Genomic DNA, 14,790 nt, shown 5'->3' on the forward strand with positions numbered 1-14,790 from the left:
GAGACTCCAACTCAGAGAGAGAGAGAGAGAGAGAGAGAGAGAGAGAGAGAGAGAGAGAATATAGGCCACTGCACTCCAGTCTGGGCAACAGAGTGAGACTCTGACTCTGAAAGGGGGAAGGGGGAAGGGAGGGGGGGAGAGGGAGAGAGAGAGAGAGAGAGAAAGGAAAGAAAGAAAGAAAAAATAGGCCAGGCATGGTGGTTCATGTCTGTAATCCCAGTACTTTGGAAGCCCAAGGCAGGAGGATCACTGATTGCTTGAGGAGTTCAAGAGCAGCATGGGCAACATGCTTCTACCTCATCCTCCCGAGTAGCAGGGACTACAGGCATGTACCACCTCGCCCAGCTAATTTTTTTGAATTTTTGTAGTGACGTAGAAGGATTGCCTGAATCCAGGAAGTCGAGATTGCAGTGAGCTGTGATCTTGCCTCTGCATTCCAGCATGGGAAATAGAGTGAGACTCTGACTCAAAAAAAAAAAAGAAAAGAAAAAGAAAAAACTAAGAGAAAATGATATAACTGTACTATTTTATTTCATGTTAAAAATGTATCTAAATATATCCCACATATTGATATGATGAAACTACATAATAAATACACAAATTAATTTATTAATGAATACTACAGATGAAAATGCTAACAACTTATCTTGAGATTAATTCATAGACTCACAGTATTAAAAATGTTCATCTGTCACTGGATTTCAAATGACAGTTTTAACAAGACTGATAATCATCTAGTCTTCTACTTATAAAATAGAATATTTCTCTTACCAGAAATAGAAGTTTTAAAACTTCTCTTGATATTTATCTGTAGTGTTTCCTTGAGTTAACAATAAATGCTTCCTTATAGTCATAAACATTTAATAGTCTAAATTTTTAACTTAAAAATTCTTATTTAGACATAGAAGACCACTGCTAAGTAACTTTTCTTTGTAAATAAATCTTATACAACTGAATACTAACCAAGTCACACTTTAGCCTTTTAAGACTAAATAATAACAATTTCCTTACATCTCTTTAACTATTATTTTGTTTTTTGAACTCATCAATTTCTCATCTTTTAAAAATGTGGTCTAAGTGGGGCACAGTGACTCATGCCTGTAATATCAGCACTTTGTGAGGTGAAGGTGAGAGGACTACATGAGCCCAGGGGTTCTGACCAGCCTGGGCAACTTGGCAAAATCTTGTCTCTACAATAAATTAAAAAAAAAAAAAATTAGCTAAGCGTGCACCTGTAGTTCCAGCTGCTTGGAAGGCTGAGGCAGAAGAATCACCTGAGCCAAGCAAGTTGGTACCCGTAAGTAGCCATTGCAAGCCATCCTGGGCGACAGAATGAAACTTCGACTGAAAAAAGTAAATAAATAAAAAGTAAAATGAAATAAAAATGTGATCTAAAACAGGAAATACTTTTTTTTTTTTGAGTTGGAATCTCACTGTCACCCAGACCAGAGTGCAGTGGCCGCTCCCGGCCACCGCAGCCTCGACCTGCCGGGCTCCGGCGATCCTTCCGCCTCAGCCTTCCAAGTGGCCGGAACTACAGGTGCGCGCTACCACGCCCGGATACTTTTTGATTTATTGTAGAGATGAGGTCTTGCCTGCCCAGGCCGGTCTTAAACCTACGGGCTCAGGCAATCCACTCACCTCAGCCTCCCAAAGGCGTGAGCCACCAAGCCCGGCAAGGAAATAATTTTTTAATGAAAGTGTAATTAATATATGATACAGAGGAGAAATTGTCCCCTGTCTACCTAATACGATTTAGGCAATCTTAAAAATTGTTTTTCACCCGCCTTGTGAACCATTTGTGTTCTGCAGATAGACCCTCAAGTCTTTCTCTTCTGTACTTTTGCCAAGTACAATCCTTGTACAATCCTATTTCATTGAGTCTTCATGAATGTCCCTTTTTTGGGGCATTTTAAAATATGATCATTATCTTAATTGAATTTTAGGTTTTTTTTCCAAGATATCAACTACCCCAATTAATTTAAATAATTTGCAAATTGGTGCAGTATAGTTTTGAATTTTTTGAATAAACAGAAAATATGTTGATTATAGGTTACAAGTAAGTCGTTCCTCAATCTCCTCTCGGGAAGTCTTTGGAACAACTTTCTCATCAGTCTAAAAGTAGTATGCCTGAGACTATATTTTCCTCATTTATTAAAGAGATGACATATGTGATGGATTCAGAAGTCTATTTATTCATCTGGAGAAAAAAATATTAGAGAATTGTCAGAAAAATTCTTTAAAAGAATGATGGGTAGGAGCTAATCTGTCCATCTACATATTAAAATATCTTGCAGGCTGGGTGCAGTGGCTCACGCCTGTAACCCTAGCACTTTGGGAGTCAGAGGCAAGAGGATTGCTGAGTCCAGGGGTTTGAGACCAGCCTGGGCAACTTGGCGAAACTTCATCTCCACAGTAAATCAAAAAATTAGCTGGGTGTGATGGTGAGCACCTGTAGTTCCAGCTACTTGGAAGACTGAGGCGGAAGGATCTCCTGAGCCCAGCAGGTCAAGGTTGCGGTGGTCGTTAGCGTGCTACTGCACTCCAGCCCGGGCAACAGAGTGACACTCCAACACAAAAAATAAAATAAAGTAAAATAAAATATCTTGCAAAGTTACAGAGATTTAAGTGGCATAATTTAGGAAGTAGATATACATTTTTTAAATTGTAAAATGCCAGGGACAATGTATTTGACATTTATCATCTGTATCATTGAATCTTCACATTTATCCAATTTGACACTGAGGAAACTAAGATTTAGAAAACATAACTAGTTCAGTGTAGTACATAGTATTACTTGTTTATAATTCTTCGTTCTCTCCAAGTTCTTGACATGCCTTCCTTGTGGGGGCAATGTACTTTCCATTGCCATTCACTTAGGGTTGACTGTGTGATTTTCAGACCAATGCAGGGTGAATAGAAGACAGAATGTATTGGATTGAGGTTTAAAAAGTGTGACAAATTTCAGCCAGTCTTCTTGCACTTCTCTCACCCATCATAAGAAGAATATGTTCTCAGGAGCTATCATTATTTTAACCTGAAAAAAGAGAAATGTGGAGCTGTCATAAGCCTGACCTTCAGCCTGAAGTGAAGTCCGTTTGTGTCCAGAAGGACACTGCAGTGTCACAGCTAACCCAGAGAAATAAATGCTTGTTGTTGTAAGCTATTGAAATTTGCGGGAGTGTTTGTTACACAGCACCATTTCAGCAAAACCTGAACCATACCTCAGAAGCACACAGCTATACCACTTGGTTGAGTTTATGGTTAAAAAAAAATAAATAATCACACAATAATAAAGATCAATAAAACAGAAGAGAAAACCTGGAGCTTGGTTACAATATATTTGAGAACTTAGTAGCAAAAATATGGATTGCTCAAAAAATGATATGGAAATATTAACTAACCATTTGGAAAAAATATGACTAAATCTCTAAGTCATACCTTATAACAACCCTCAATAGGTTAAAGATATAAGTGAGAAATACAAAAACATAAATATAGTTAGAATAAAACGTAGGAGAACTTTTTTCTTACTAATCTTGTTATAGAAAATGTTTTTCTAACAATGATACCAAAGGCATTAATTTGACTATATAAAAACTATGTATAGCAAAATAGAATAACAAGGTAAAAAGATTAAAGACATACTAAAAAAGAATACAAATCACAAAAGTTTAATATTTTTAATTCTTGAGAAGCACTTATAATTCAATAATAATAAGATTTATATTCCAGAAGAAAAGCAGGAATAAGATAGAATAGTTAATTCACAAATGCAGAAAAATGATAGGCCATAAACATAGGAAAACATGATAAACCTCATTAATTAACCAAATTCTAAAAATTAAAAGAATAAAATACTATTTCCCATCTATCAGAATGTAAAATATTTTAAACATAATATTAACATTCAATACAGGAAAGATTCGAAAGTAAAATCATTATGACCTCTTTGTAGGACAGTTTGGCAATAATACATATTTTAATTTTAAACACAAAATAATTTTAAGACAAGAGTGTTACAATTATGCAGACTCGTTGATAGAGTATTTCCATTTCTTAAGGAATAATGTGTCAAATGTGAAAAAAATGTATTACAATATTTATTGTAAAAAATTTGAAACCACCTAAATGTTAATCAACAGGGGATTTATCAAATAAATTGTGCTACAACCATAAAATAAAGTATATATTTAATTATAGTCATTAAGAGTTATGAAGATCTGTATTTATGGACTTCAAAAGATAGTACTGAGCTAGACACAGTGGCTCATTCCTGTAATCCCAGCACTTGGGGAGGCCAAAGTGGGAGAATTGCTTGAGTCCAGAAGTTCAAGACTAGCCTGGGGAACATAGTGAGATCCTCCCACTTCAGACTCTCTAAAAAAAATATATATATATATATATATTAGCCAGGCATGGTGGCGCTTGCCTATAGTGCCAGCTACTGGGGAAGCTGAGGCTAAAGGGATTGCCTGAGACTAGTAGGTCAAGGCTAATGTAAGCCATGATCACTGTCCTCCAACCTGGGTGACAGAATGAGACCTGTCTCAATAAAAAACACCATAAACAAAAACAAAGACATAGCTGTAATTATACATTAAGAGCAAAAAAAGGATATAAAACTGTATGTATGAACAGTGTGGTCTCATTTTTATAAATATGTAAAATATATATTAATATAATTAATTCTTGCAGAATAGGCAAAATACTTACTTATGGTAACTTTTCTGAGTGATAGGATTATGGTTGATTTTCATACAAAAAGTACTTTTTTCCTGCAGTATTTGAATACTTTTTGTAATGATAATATACTTATAGTGAGAAATAAAGAAATGTCTTCCCCTTTTGAAAAGAAAAAATATATGCAAATACTGTTTTCTACAAATATGGGGAAAAAGTCTATAGGACCCCAAATTAGTCATGGATAGTGTTCTTCCCTGACTGGGTTCTCATAAATTATTCATGGAAATTCTGTCTATCCTAATAATTATTTTTGTTCATTATTCATTAGCATTTCTTTTAAAAAATGACAGGTATTTTATTCTGCAGTCAGTTACATTGTAGAATATTCCTCATAAAAGCTATTTTCTTAAGCCATGTTTACATGATTCAAAAAAATCACATAAATAAAAACAGTTACATTGATTAAATATATTTCTATATAAATCAATTATTTTAGCTTGAACTTGTGAACTGACTAACTTGAATGGACCATTTACTTCAGAATTATTTTTAAAGTCAAAGTCAAGAAAATTTTAAAAATCAACAGTTTCCCTCAATTATTGAGAGAAAAAAACAATTAGAAAATAGTCTTAATGAGACAAATTAACTTTACAAACAATAACAATTATATAATATATATGACATTATATACAAGTTTCTCTATATATCAACCTATAAATAGAGATACAGATATATAAAACCTAGGTATAAACTAACAAACTACATAGCTTGTGTAGTACCCATATGAAGAAATTCCAAACTTTACTAAGGAACATACTTTTTGAAAGTGTTTCTATATGAGTAAATGACAGTATTATAAGGATGTCCAAAGTTATTTATAAATGTACTGTAATTCTGCTTAGAATTTTTAATGAATTTTTAAATTAGTTATGACATTTAAAAATGTGGGTTTTTAAAAAAAATCAGGCAGCCCCTCAAGCCAGAATAGGTAGAGAGACTCCTATGTTTTTATATGAAAATAATACGGGTTCCTTATGAAAAATTAAAGCCATACATAAAGTGTTAAATGAAAAATACTGTCCTCAGCCTGCATCCTGCCCCCTCAATCCAACTCCCCAGAGATAAATCATTGTAAAAGGCTTTTAAAAACTAACTGTGCCGGGCTCGGTGGCTCAGCCTGTAATCCCGCGCCTTTGGGAGGCTGAGGTGAGTGGATTGCCTGAGCCCGCGGGTTCGAGACCCGCCTGAGCAGCGAGACCTCATCTCTACAAAAAATCAGCCGGGCGTGGTAGCGCATGCCTGTAATTCCGGCTACTCGGAAGGCTGAGGCGGAAGGATTGCTGGAGCCCAGCAGGCGAGGCTGCGGTGGCCGGGAGCGGCCACTGCACTCTAGTCTGAGTGACAGAGTGAGACTCCAACTCAAAAAATAAAAAATAAAAACAAACTGTGACCTGTCACGGTGGCTCACGGCTGCAATCCCAACACTTTGGCAGGTTGAGGCATGAGGAATCACTTGAAACCAAAAGTTCCAGACTGGCCTGGGCAATATAAGGAAACTACCTAAAAAAAGTTGTGTGTGGTGGCATGCCCATAACCCTGGCTATTGGGAGACTGAGGCAGGGGAGGATCACTTGAGTCCAGAAGTCAAAGGTCACAGTGAGCTATGTTCATGTACTCCAACCTGGGTAACAGAAGGGCAACTGTCTCTGAAAAAAAAAGGTGATAAAATGCACACAAAATAACATTTACCATTTTAACCCCTCCCCTTTTTTTTAGTCAGGGTCTCACTCTGTTACCCAGTCTGGAGTACAGTGGCATAATCACAGCTCACAGGCAGCCTTGACTTCCTGGGCTCAGGCAATCCTTCTGCCTCAGCCTCCCAAGTTGTGGGCTCTACAAGGGCACACCACCGCGCCTGGCTAATTTTTTGTTTTTTGTAGAGGCCCGGTATTGCTATCTTGCCTAGGCTGGTTTGAACTGGGCTTAAGCAATCCTCCTGCCTTGACCTCCCAAATTGCTGGGATTACATGCATTAGACACCACATCAGGCCCCACTTCGAGCATTTTTAAGTGTATGAGGGAGAGATCCCTCAAAAAATGAAATTTATTTTTTAAAAATTGCATATTTATTCTTCCATGTTTAAGCTTCACTAACCTTCAAAGTACTCTCCATTTGATGCACTACATCTATTAAGATGCTTTTTCCAATGCTCAAAACAGTTTTTGAACTTGTCAATTTTGATGCCTTTAAGTGCTTCTGCCATTTTCTGTTTCACCTCTTCCATATGGGCAAAACTTTTCCCTTTGAGAAATTTTTTTCATCCCGGGAAACAAAAAAAAAGTTGCTGAGGCAGATCAAGTGAAGAGGAAGGGTAGGGCGCTGGGGTCATGCTGTTTTTGGCCAAAAACTAATGAAGAGTCAGCACTGTGTGGGCAGGTTGTTCATGTAAATCACCCATCATGAAATGGACAAACGTGTTGAAAGAATCTCCAAAAAAAAATTCACTGAAGCTGAATGCAGCCTCTCACAACAACGCTAGCTGGTATACAGATGCAGATGGATTCCCATGGAGGAATTCTGTACTATAAGAAACTTGGCCACCAAAAAATTATTTCAGAGTTTTTTTGCCCCCCTGTACAGTTCAGTGGCATTACGTACATTCACATTGTTGTGCAACAATCACCACCATCCAACCCCAGAACTTTTTCCATCTAGTATAATTGAGATGTTGTGATTTTGTATGCATTAATCAATAACTCCTATTCCCCCTTCCCCAATCCCTGGCGACCACCTTTCTACTCTTTGCCTCTGTGAGTTTGACTATTCCAGGTACTTCATAAGAGTGGAATTATAGAGTATTTGTCCTTTTGTGTGTAAATAGCTTTTTAATATTCTTTTTTGGAAGATTCTTTTAAAACACATTTTAAAAATTGTAAGACTAATGTTTGTTTATGGTGAAAATTTCCAACTTTATAAAAATACTTTTTTATAGGCTGGGTGCAGGGACTCACATCTGTAATTCCAGCGCTTTGGGAGGCGGAGGTGAGAGGATTGCCCGAGCCCATGGTTTGGAGACCAGCCTGGATAACTTGGCAAGACCTCCTCTCTACAATAAAATAAAAATTTAAAAAATTAGCTGGGCATGGTGATGCACACCTGTGGTTCCAGCTACTTGGAAGGCTGAGGCGGAAGGATCACCTGAGCCCATCAGGTGGAGGCTGTGGTGGCCATGAGAATGCCACTGCATTCCAGCCTGGGCAACAGAGTGAGATTCCGACTCAACAAAAAAAACCAAAAACTTTTTTATAGTAAAAATCGAAAGTTCCTCTTCCCTACAATGTCTATTACTGCTCACCAAAAGTAACCATTGTTAAAATTTTTGGCCATTCTTCTGTAACTCTTGTATACAGGCACAGGACATGCACACACACCTCTTTACTTTTTCTGACTTTTTTTTGAATTTTAAGAGGGATAGTATGCATACTGTTGTACAACTTGCTTTTTTCACTTAATGTATCTTGGAGATTTTCCCATAGCAAGACATATGTTCTTAAATTAATCTTTTTTAACTTAATAAAGTAATTCTGAAGCATATAAAAGAATAGTCAGAAATGACAAAGAAAATATTGGAAAAAAGCTACTAAAAAAGAAAAGTATAAAATTAAGATAGTTTGATAAAAGTGGAAGAATAGGAAAATCAGTAGAGCAGAAATTAATCTTAGGAGTGAACCCTAGACCATAAAAGCTTTCAGTTGAATTCAAATGTTTTAAAAATCAATAGAAGTATATTATTCAATAAACATGCAGGTACAGTTGTTTAACAATTGAAAAAAAAAGATCACCTCACCTGATAAACCAAAAATGAATTGCAGATTTATTAAAGCATTAAGTGTTTAAAATGAAAACAAAACAAAGCAAACAAAAACCAAAATCACCAAATATTTAGTAGAAAATAAAAATGAATATTTGCCTAGCCTTCTGTGAGGAAGATTTTCTAAATGTACAAGCAGGGTTAGACATTTTAATGAAATCACTTGAGAAACTGACAATTTAAGAATGAAAAAGTCAATAAAATATGATAAAGATTAGCTTTGAAAGATTCTTGTAAAATGTATAACACCATGTCACTATACTCATTATATAAAATCTTTCTTATAAAATTAAAAAATGCAAGCATCCAATAGAAAAAAATAAATAATGTACACAGGAATAAATAACCTATAATGCTATAACATAAATGGCAAGTAAACATATGAAATATATTAAATTGTTCTAGTAAGCAAAGTAACAAAAAGTAAAAGAATAATTCTTTTCAAACATCAAATTAGAGAAGATTAAAAACCTGATAACGTTTAGTGTTGGTGAAGATATGAATAAATGGACACTCATATATGAGAGGGACCCAAAAAACCCGAGATTTATTTATAAAAAATTGTTTGTTTATTCTTGTGTTTAAACTTCGGTCACCTTCAAAGTACTCACCGTTTGATGCAATACACCTATTAAGATGCCTTTTCCACCGCTCAAAACAGTTTTTGAACTCATCAATTTTGATGCATTTTAGTTCTTCTGCCATTTTGTTTCACCTCTTCCACATCTGCAAAACGTGTCCCTTGGAAGACTTTTTTCATCTCAGGAAACAAACAAAAAACAGGTGCTAGGCAAGATAGGGTGAATCGGGAGAGTGGGGCATGAGGATCATGCTGTTTGGGGTCAAAAGCTGCCGAACACTCGGCCCTGGGAGGGCAGGTTGTTCCTGTAAACCCTCCGTCATAAGATGGGCAAACGTGTTGGAAAAATCCCCCCCCAAAACTCACTGAAGCCAAACGCTGCCTCTTACCACAACGCTCCTGGTAAACTGATGCCTATGGGTTCCAAGAACACTTGCTTAGCAGGGGCAGCCTGTATTACAAGGGCCCACCCTCCAAAGGATAAGTCGGTGGGTTTTTTTGGTCTCTTCTCTTACTTTCATTTTGGAAGACACCTTAGCCTATGTAGAAAGATGTGCAAAAAACCTTTTTGACCCTGAAATTCTCCTTTTGGAAATTTAACTGGAGGAAATAATTATAGACATATGCAAATATTTGTCTACAGAGACGTTCACATAGCATTGTTTACAATGTAGAAAAATTAGAAGTCACCAAATATATAGTGTTAGAGAACTTGGTAGATAAACTATGGGGAGTTTATACTGTGGAATACTACTGTTATTTAAAATAATTCTGTTGAGAAATATTTAATGGCATGGGCAAATGTGACATTTTTTAAATGAAGTGTCACTCACAAATGAGTAATGTCATATATCCTAATTATTTTTTAATACATACTAGTGCATAGAATGTGTGCTGTGAGGATATACCCTAAAAGATTGACAGTTGTTATAATAGGATTATGGGTAATTTTAATTGTATTATTTTTGTTATTTCCATAATTTCCACAATGACTAGATATTACTTTTGTAATCTGAAATAAAGTTATAAAAATAAAATATTTTTTAAAAAATGTTTATGATACAGACATTGTTTATTTATGTTTTCCTTCAAGTGACTTGTTGGTTTGTCTTACTTTGGCAAAATCCCAGGTGAGCTTCTAGGCACTTTATTTAAAAAAACAAATCAAGTAAATCATTACACTAAAATCATATATTGATTTTGCAAAAACAGTAATTTTTTGTTAGACAACGTCACAGAGCTAACATATGTGATATTTTCATTTTTAAAATGAAACAAATGACTATTATAATTAAAGGAATTCAATTAGCATTATATGCCTTCATATAAAGATTAAATGGGTCCTCCTTACTCCACACCAAATTATATGAGATAGTCCACTGTCATTTTTTTAACTAAGAGGAACACGAAGAAAAATAATTTTATAATTCAGCAACAAATAATCTTTTACAAATAAAAAATATCTCAATATTTTTCCATGTACTATCCCTAGGGAAAAAAACATATCATAAAATATGGCAAATAAGCTTCTAGGAAAAGTCTACATTTGTTCTTTCTAGGAAATGCTGACTTGTTGACTTGGTGACAAACGTGTGTGTGTGTGTATATATATATATCATATGTAATAAAATTATACTGAAAACAAAATTGTCAAATGCAAAGCAGCTAGTTAAAACTACCTATTTTTGCTTGTATGCCCTTCTTTCATTTACTATTTATATTAGCAAAATAAACTTTATACAATCCTCAAATAATTAATATAAAGCTTTAAAAGACTCCCAAATAGCAAATACATATTGCATGTAATCTTCTGGAACCTGATTTTAGGGACGACTAATTTTGCTGGCAGTATGATAAGGAACAATCTGAATGACATGTAAACAGGAGGGGGTAAATTCCCAGCATACCCTGAATGAAAAGTGCAACTCGTTTCACATAACCCAGACGTCTTTTTAACACATCAGTACAGTCACCATCTAAAACCAGGTGCTGTTCCCAAAGGAGAAAACACTGCCCTCCAGTGGTCTTCAGTGGAGAAATGGAAATAGTTTCAGGTACCATGATTGCAGCATTTACATGAAACATGGTGTATTTATCTAGTCTCATTTTTGGCTGTATTTCTACAGCCAAAACTTACATCTACAACCAAGCATAAGAATAAAACTTCCAAGATAAATTCTAATAAGTAGGCAGTTCTCTATTTAAATAGAAATATTAACTAGGAGGATTATGACTTTCTGACCCGAACAGGTGACCATTTATTTGACCATCAAAATTGGATTCTGGGCGTCACCTATAGTTCTCACTTCCTAGATAAGAAAGAAGAAATTTCATCTCTATGTTTCCCTTGTTGGCCAATTTTTCAGCTAAAAGACATTTAAAATTGTACAGCAGGCAGAACCCCAGGGGACTGAACAGTGTTCCAACATCCTTAAAGGCTTCCCATCACTTGAAAAACCAAATTCTTCCTCCTGTTTCTTAAACTAACCAAAGTAGGCAAAAGCAATTTTTAAAAGTCTTTGTGTCTAGCATTGGAACTTTCTCATATTTCACACCATTATATAAATGTCACTCTAACCTATATGTATCACAAATGCTACGCTAAATTAGGGCCAAATTTGCAACCTAGTTTAACTGGGTTTCCTCTTTTTGCAAATGCAGTTTTTGTGTCTGCATTTAGCAATGCATACAAAACTGTCCGTATAGCTAACTGCTTCGAATTGCTAAATTTGAGGATGGATGTGTAGATCTCCCAGTCTTTATGTATGTGCCAAAGCAATTCTGTTTCTAGTCATATGAAGACTTCCTAATCAAATGGACCTCAACTACACTACTAAATTCTTGGACCACATGATCTACTTTTTTGGATTTAGTAAAGGAAAATGGAATTTTAAGAGGGGAAGAAGACAGTTTTCAAACCTCCTTTATGCCTCTATCCTTCAGACACCAGAGTGGGTAGGAACATGGACTTTAGTCCCACAGCCCTAGGGGCCATCCATTACTAGCTATGTGATGGAAACTTAGTCTAATTTTTCTCATCAGTAACACAAAGATAATAATGCTGGGCTCCCTAAGTGGTTATTATGACTGAACAAGGAATGTATATGAAGTGTGTAGCACAGAGAAAAGGTGTAAGCAAGAAATTATTATTCTATTACCATCATTTCTTAGATTATTAATCCAATGGCCAAGTAAATTTCCTAGAGGCATAATTTTCTAAAATTAATCACCGTTTATCATCTTAAGTAATGGCTTCTCATTCCATTTACTATGTAGAAAATGTCCTGAGTTCTCCAGAAGAATTCTTTGAAACCCATGCCCTGGGCTAAGAGAAAATATTGTAGCATTATACTGCTCAAGTATAGCACTCTTAAATAGGAATCAAGTTTTTCGTCTTTCCATTCCCATAGAAGGTGGTATCTATTACATATTAATCAGGATTCACAAAGCACTTGAGGACATAAAAGATAAAAACATAAAAATTATAATCATTACAAAGGTGGTATAGTAACTAGACACATTTGCCTATATTTTCGTAAATTATAAAGTTTCTGGGTTTGAAAGTATAAAGTTCCACAACCGTACCTGTTTTGGTTATTTAATTCAATTTAGGAAATATTCATTTCAGAAAGAAAAAAAAAAAACTTCCTTTAGGAGATTAATGAGATATCCTTTGAGAGTAAGAAAAAATCTACACATACATCTTAATAAGACATATCATTTCTTATTTTCACTAGCTGTGGTAACAAGTTTTTACTGAGCCATGGTCCCGTACCTTCATCTCCTCTCTATGTGTACACCTGCAGCAGTATAACACACAGTTTTATCTGGATAAATTCACTGAGTATCGTCTTCCCTGTCCATAATGTCTTACCAATAATCTCATTATGATACATTATGTCATACCACATAGGATATTTGATTGCTCAAAATAGTTCTTATAACTCAGAGTCAAGCTATGATTTAAAACAAAAGAATAAATTGATGAATTGAGAATGCAACAATGATTTGATAAATTTTCGGTATCTATTAAACTCTTAGAAAATATTGAGAGAAAGTATTACTTAAAGATAAAGCATAGTAAATACATTAAATATTGCAATAGTGTATATGTGTTACATTGAAGCCTGTATATAAGCATTACTATGTAACAATAAATGCAAAGAAAATAAGCTTTGATTATAGCTAATCTAAATTAACCTCAAAATTTGACAATTAAACCTATGGATTTGTGATAAACATTCTGAATTTTTATAAATGCATTATATTTGTAACAGTGCCAAAATAATCTAAAGTCAGAACACTTTTTCTGGGTATAATTATATTATTATAATTCTCTACCTTGACAGATGACAATTTTAGAACACCCTAAATACAATTTCTAGTATATGCACTAAAATAAAATGTAACAGATAGACAACTCACCATAGTATAAGTAACACATTCAAATTTAGTAATTTATTTTCCAGGTGGAAACCAGGCTTCTTGGAAGACTTCAAACTATGCCAAATGGTCTGATTTCACCATAGAGGTAGGCACTAGAGGACTAAATTTACTTCTGTGTAATTTTTGTTAACTACATTTTACATGCAAATGTCTATACAATCATGTTAATGAAGTTATAGAGAAGAAAAGAAAGTTGGCATTCCCATTTTTCTGTTTTATTCAAAAGTGACTCTTCAATAGAGTTGCTGTCATTTTGTCATTTTTTTGTTTAATCATGAGAAAACAGAAAAGTCTAACAATGCATCCAAATTGGATTAAAAGTCAAGAAAAACATTACCTTACTTATGAATAAAATTTAGACTTGACTTTATCCCCCCATACCTTTTTAGTCTTCATAACATTGGATGCTTCTACTGGAATCAGACAAAAAGTTTTTAATCATAAATATGGAGAAAAGTGCAATCCTCCGATCCAGAGTTGGTTACTTAGAAGAAATAAATTTTTTTCTTCTTATCACAGGGTTCAAAATTTTCTGCACCTTAAATGGAATTGGATGTTTAATTGACAGTTATCCAAAATCTTTTTTCCAATAAATGTAAACAAGTATATCTAAATTTTACATGGGTTAATTTCCTATTAAAATGCTGATCTTCAAGCTTCAAAGCCCATATTGGCAATAAAAGCATATAGCATCCTTTCAATTGGAACATTAATAATCCAAAATATCTCTCAGATTATAAAAGTATTATTAGGGTGTCTGACAAAAATAAGTTGATTTGCAGTAAAATGCAAAGTAATATCACTAGAAGTGTAGGTGATAAAAGGAGAAAAAGTCAGAAATAATGGTTGCAACCTGCATTTATGGAACAGGTTACAGCCAGAACTAGATACAATTTCATCCCATAACATCTAGAAGAATAAGGCAAAATAAAACTTCACCCTGACACATTAAAGGGAATCGGAATCTTGACCCAAATTTCAAACTCCTGTAACTTGGAAATACCTGTAAAACCTCCAGCACCAAGGTTTCTGAAATTTGTCACATCACAGAGATAGAGAGATCTTCAAGCATGGAAATATGACTATTAAGAATTCACAGATCATCTGAAACATTTGCTAATCACCCCTCCCACCCCCCACAGTCCTAGAGAGAGAGAGAAAGAGAGAGAGAGAGAGAGAGAGAGAGAGAGAGAGAGAGAGAGGGAA

General features: G+C 34.8%; 1 long non-coding RNA gene across 1 annotated transcript in view; it reads left to right on the forward strand.

Annotated features, from left to right (window-relative positions):
• The first annotated feature begins 7,504 nt into the window (after positions 1 to 7,504).
• Positions 7,505 to 14,790, forward strand: part of LOC110594801 — a 32,297-nt gene continuing 25,011 nt past the window's right edge. Inside the window, exons 1-3 of the long non-coding RNA XR_002481467.1 lie at positions 7,505 to 7,560; positions 10,966 to 11,192; positions 13,608 to 13,669. This is a non-coding gene — a long non-coding RNA (uncharacterized LOC110594801). The remainder of the gene's footprint in view (positions 7,561 to 10,965; positions 11,193 to 13,607; positions 13,670 to 14,790) is intronic.

The sequence above is a fragment of the Carlito syrichta genome, unplaced genomic scaffold, assembly GCF_000164805.1.
Source record: "Carlito syrichta isolate Samal-C Ts95f unplaced genomic scaffold, Tarsius_syrichta-2.0.1 Scaffold139321, whole genome shotgun sequence".
Taxonomy (NCBI): Eukaryota; Metazoa; Chordata; class Mammalia; order Primates; family Tarsiidae; genus Carlito; species Carlito syrichta.